Source organism: Dermacentor variabilis, chromosome 1 (assembly GCF_050947875.1).
Source record: "Dermacentor variabilis isolate Ectoservices chromosome 1, ASM5094787v1, whole genome shotgun sequence".
NCBI classification, from domain to species: domain Eukaryota; kingdom Metazoa; phylum Arthropoda; class Arachnida; order Ixodida; family Ixodidae; genus Dermacentor; species Dermacentor variabilis.
Window position 1 is genome coordinate 119,054,331 of NC_134568.1, and position 6,000 is coordinate 119,060,330.

The following is a 6,000-nucleotide window of genomic DNA, read 5'->3' on the forward strand; positions in this document are numbered from 1 at the left end:
AGTTGTTACTGTGTCAACCTAACGAGATGCTAGAGGGTGCACAAAAGGTGAAATAAGCATAGTGCTAAGCTCTAGCAACATGTACACAAGTCCTAAATGAAAGTATCAGAGTTTGTGCGCTTCCACACAATAACAGGACTCGCATGGCAGCATAGAGGTGCACTGCAGCTCCTCATTTGCGTAATTATTTAAGTGCAGCACTGCACTTCATTTAGTTTCTTTTTCTCCCTTAGCTGTCACTTCATTAAATATTTCCAAGTCAACATTCAGCAGCATTGAATTTAATCACTGTAATGCAAGAGCAATCACAGTTAATAACATTACAATTTTGAATATATCAGTTCATAACCTTTCTTTTTTTGCAACAAATGTGATCAGCCAACAGCAATAAAGACAGAAGCAGACATGAAGAAATTTATGCTCCCTTCTTTTTTAAACAAGCTGCCACATGGCAGCTGTTTCTAGATTGAGAAGTGTCAGTTACACAAAATCCCTTCATTAATATACGTGACAGAAAACTGACAGAGAAAAAAGACATGCAGTGTGCTGTACACACACACACACACACACACACACACACACACACACACACACACACACACACACACACACACACACACACACACCTGCCAGAAAGCAGATGCTTTCACTACAGGCCACATGCTAGATATAGCCCCCAGCTAACTGTGACCACTACAGTCAAGAGTGGTCCGCGTTTTCAGTGAGTTCACAATGACCCCAATGTTCAAACCCATCATCCCATCAAGGCCTCACCAATTGCACCAGAGATCCCACGGCCCGCAATGGAAAACAAAAGGTCATTAGAAAAAAAACACAAGCAAGTTAGACTGGCAGACTACACTTTCAAAACAAATTGCTAATAGGTCCCATTTCACTGGAATCGCAGGTTTGGAATGCCAAAAAATTAAGACGGGTAGCAATGTCACATTATAATTCATGAAAATTGAAGACCACGGGAACGATTGGTCAATGCTACCAACTGGTTCCTCGCCCAAAATAGTTGTAACAATGATGACAATAATACTATTTTTTTAAAATATACATGAAACTTCAACCCAGGAACTTTTGCAGGCTAGCAGAAAAAGTAGCCAAACCCATCAAAACATAGCAGAAGTTTACAGACGATACACAGAGGTGTCACAAGTGAAGTATTTCACATGCAATAGAAATTGAGAATGGGAAGCTTGGCATTCAGTTACATTTTTGTCTGTGAATATGTCCCTGCTATTAGTCATGTTCCCATCCTTTACTTATTGCACTCTCAAACTTGCACTAACCACAAGGCAGGCTTGGTTCCGCTTTTACACGTTTACAGTCAGTTTCCACAAGCTGCAGTGAAAATGTAAACTTGAGAGTGAGTTCAATTCACAGTTGCAAGGGGCATGGGAACAATATGTGTTGAAGTTGTAATCATCATTTTAATGGCTGCCACTAGAATCCTTACAATTTCTTGTTTAAATGAATGGTCCTATGCATGAGCCACAGTTTTTTACTCGTCCCACTAGGTAATTAAGAGCACAAGGGAGGTATTCTGTAAAAGTCCGCCTAGTTAGTGGACATGTTCATTTCGTCGGCTGTTGAAGTTCCGATTCGCTGGGCTGGGCTGTGCATCTGCAGCAGCAAAGTGCCACAGCCAATCAGCACTTCAGCAGCAGATGAAATGGGCATGTCCACTATACAGAATACCTCACAAGCACACATCAGTTAAGCCTTCGCACCCTGGAGCATATATTGTACCCATTATACAGATTCCACGAGGGACGTACTAGTGCACTTCATATAAGTTGCATCGTGTGAACCCATGGCCTAAGGGGGTTCGAGATTGCAAGGGGGTGCCGACATATGAAAAGCTGGTCAACCAAATACCATTCATCGGAGCAGCATTTAGTTCAATTTTTCACATTTTGACACCACCATGCAGTTTCAGAGTTCCTTCAGCCATGGGCTCCCATGTTTCAACTCGTATTGAGCACAATGGCACATGTACTAGGTTTGGGGCAGTTCTATGAAAGTTTGTAGCATTAGGCAACATCAACATTTGCACTAATTATATTCTACTATATAAAGCTCATCTTTTCGTAAGATGACACTACAAACAATCCCTTTTGAGAATGACACAAGACATCAAGACGTGCAATGATACAAGACATTGCAACATAATAGCAAGAAAATGCATATCTCGAGTAAAATTGTGTCCACAAAGGTTTGCTTAAATACTTGCCTGCATGTTGTTCTAAAAGGGTCACTAAAAAAGATATTGAGCCGTATGAGTAAATTGTGCTTTTGCCACAGCAGAACAGCCACCCTTACTCCAAGAGCAGGCTTGATAAGCCAGAAAGCATGCAAAAACTATAGACAAGTACCAACACATGCCACCCTACTGACACACCAATGTGCCATTGTTTTGGTCGTCTGTTTTGGGCTACTTAAATGCACACTAAAGAATAACTACAATCCATTCTGAAGAAATCGAAGGTTTCACTTAGCAAGTTTCAACAATTTTTCCTCCACCCAAACAGTACAAACACAAGAAAATACTTCAAAATTTGTGATGTTACACTGACATACCAGCAGAGAAGTTTCAGTGCGAATTCGAAAGGGAAGCTCTGCTTCAATTTTCTCCAGTCATAATCAACCCTTTCCTGCCAAATAAACAAAAATAATGGTTTTGAAAGAATAACTGTCTAAATTGAGTTAGCATTGCTCTTTAATGTTTCGTCACGCCATTGGTCATTTGCCAAAACTAACAGATTGTGACACTGTATACTATGCAAGTGGCCAATAAATAAGTCACCAAACTTGCTCCGCAATGAAGATGATTTACATACTGGCCAATTAACCAACAGATTTTACAACACACTAATACAGCAAACAGCACACACTATGCTATTCATCACAGGTGCCACTTACGATGTTTGCAAAAACAGCCATTCTGAAAAGAATTTCGAAAAACTGTCACTTCATAGAAATATTTTGCTAAGCAGGTTTTGGCTATCGATTAATAGACGTGGTTTAAATGCAATAGAAATAAACCACCCTTATAATAACCACAACAACAGGGAAAATATCGAAATGACTAAATCATCAACACTGCCACAAGGGAAATGACTGAAATGCATGACATCTTGCTGTACTGTGGTAAAATGTTGCTGCTTGAACAGCACTTTGCGAGAACAAATCAGTGAACCCTCATAAACCCTCAAGTGTAAGAACAGTTTCTGACACATTCTTTCACACACTTGTCAATGGTGCCCTCATACCTAAAATTTTCAAACAGGTTATACGGGTACAATGTTCACATTTTTTAACCTCGTATATTAAGAGGGAAATGTTACAACATAGGCCCAGAACTCATCAATGAAGCAGCAGGTAAGATGAGAGTCACGACCACGCTCTCTCGCGTAATTAAAGGACGTTAAGTATGATGCGAAGATCTATGAATTCTAATTTGACCAGTAACTTAAGTGGCTATACAGAACACGTTTCTACAGGCATTTCCAACTGCACATAAGAAACAGATCGATGCTACAACGCCGACGTATCCATAGACATATCTACGAAACTAGGCCACGGTGGCAACTCCGGTGGTCGTCTCTCAGCGTTGCCCGAAGGAGAGTATGATGTAAGGCGCATCGCATCCACTGAACCCTTCTGTTTCTCAAGCAAATTAAATACAGATAAAGAAGTGTCTTACGCGTCACTCACCTGAAACAAACAACTGTCAAACAGCTACTGCCAAAGGCGCAAAAGTATGAGTGCGCCGCACTCGTTCTCTTGCGCCCAAGGCGTCAAAGGCAGAAACGTCACACAATTGAAAAGAGCACACAATACGCACGCAACTAGCAACAACGTTGGCCGGAACCCACAACACTTCAGCTGCACGCGGGCCCATGACGGATCACACTCAGGAATCGATGAAGAAAATACACTTGTGCGCACACTTTTGGAGCGGTCAGCGCCTTTCACAGCGAACCAAGGCCGACTCGATGCAGACTTATCTCCGGACTGGGAGCGGGCAAAAGAACTTGCACGCAGCTATCGGGGAAACCACTGATAAAAGGAGGTATTGTCCCGACGGAGAATTCTGTGCGCCAGTCTCCTCGATCTCGCTAAACGTCAGCGCCAAAAAAAATTTGCGAAACCATTCATTCGATGATGCGCAGCCACGGGTACTCGGAAAGAACACATATGTCCCAAGTGTATAAGGAAACGATAGTACTAGAATGCCTTCTTTAGGCTAACAGCGTAGCTTAGCCTAACCTAGTGACCCGCGCAGTCCGTTTACAAGGAAACGTTTTGCTCCGGACAATGTGAGTCACATACCCCAGCATCTACTAAACAAAACTAAACCACGCTAGCCCCATGACCGTACCGTTTCGTTATCACTGCGCACGATTTATGAGACACGTCACTCTGACCCAATTAAGAGTACTAAATACAAAATCGTATATACATTTAGTAGGCTCTGTGAAATCTATCCAAGTCTCGGAGGGACGAATGCGTCTCTCCGAGACTGCTCTACGCTTCCGCACACGCTGTAACGATGGCCGCATTGGCGACGACTTCGCCAAGGCGTCGACGGCGACCTCGACGCACATTACGCTCCGTGTAAAAGCTTAGAATACAGTGCAGTTATCATCACCCAGGTAATCTAGCCAGACAAACGGCGGTTTCTCGCCGGCGATCCCAACGCAGCAGCTACGTAATCGGGCGCGCGACGCCTCACCACAGATAAACAGACAAGGCCTATTGACAAAACACTTCAATGCGGTCTCCTGAAGATGCCTTCACAAAAGCTGTCACATACTTTTGTGGCCGTTATCTCTTCAACAAAAGGTGGTCTGCTTGGCATAAATAGCGATAGTATGACAGGAGGCGTGTGAGGAACATAAGAGCAACAACAAAAAGAAAAAGTGCGCAAACCACGTAGCAGCGAAGTCATCCCTCCGTTCCATGAACTTACTATGTCATTATGGAGCGTACTCCCTCGACGATCCGCTGGCAACAGCAGACCAGCTAAAAGCGTCCAGAGCTTGCAGTAATCCAGTCAAAAGCATAAGGCAAGGATAATTTCGTCAACCAAACAGTTACGTTTTCCACTCTGTGAGCAGCGCTAGGCAGTTGCTAAGCCGTGTCAGCCAGCGTCACTGCGGAATGCTGGGAAGGATTGCACCCAAGGGTCGGAGCGCGCGCTTCCGTGCACTGCACCGCGGTGCCCTTCTCTCGCATCCCACTGCGCCATTTAGTTTCATGCGAAAATTACCGGCGGAACAAGTTTCGCGCGCTAGTGCGAGTACTTTTGGAGGGGTTTTTTTCTCTCTTATTTTCTACGTTCGCGCGAAATGTGTGTACGTGCTTTCGCGCTGCCTGATCCGGAATAAACATGTATCAGTTCGACGGGTTATAATTTCATTTATTCTGTGGCGTTTCGCTGCTGAGCTCGAGGCCGCGGGTTCAATCCCGGATGCGGCGGCCGCATTTCGATGCGGTTGGAATGCAAAAACGCTCGTGTACCGTGTATTGAGCGCACATTGAAGAACTGCAGAACATCATAATTAATCTGAAGCCACACGGCCCGGCCACTACGGCATGCCATAATCAGATCGTAGTTTTGTCACGTCGAACCCATAACCTTTTTTTTATTTAATTTATTCTTACCGAGCTTTAACGGCCAAACAAAGTTGCACACAGCGTGCGCATGGCATATGTTTTCAAAAACGAAAACAAAAAGTGCAACTCTATACAGGTGGCTAAAAAGGATACAAAAACAGTGTCAAATTTTCTTCGACTTGGCATAATTACGCGCGCCTGACGAACATATTCGTAGATGCTTTAATCGAAAATTACCGCCCGATAGCAAGAACACGATTGGAATAAGAATGACTCAGGAGCCGTAGTGCAGCGTACCTTCTCATATATAAGCTGAGCACGAGGTCGCGGGATCGAATCCAGGCCACGGCGGCCGCATTTCGTTGGGGG

General features: G+C 43.9%; 1 protein-coding gene across 4 annotated transcripts in view; it reads right to left on the reverse strand.

Moving 5' to 3' along the window:
- The window catches only part of LOC142583676 (uncharacterized), an 81,867-nt gene extending 76,686 nt beyond the window's left edge, over window positions 1–5,181 (reverse strand). Inside the window, exons 1-2 of one of the 4 annotated variants that reach the window (XM_075694178.1) lie at window positions 4,985–5,181; window positions 2,590–2,663 (exon numbers count right to left, since the gene is read on the reverse strand). The gene's annotated coding sequence lies outside the window, so the exon portion shown is untranslated. Of the gene's footprint in view, window positions 1–2,589; window positions 2,664–2,931; window positions 2,954–3,856; window positions 3,969–4,984 lie in introns of those variants that run through there. The other 3 variants (XM_075694171.1, XM_075694167.1, XM_075694183.1) reach the window with 3 other exon arrangements.
- Window positions 5,182–6,000: the final 819 nt, after the last annotated feature.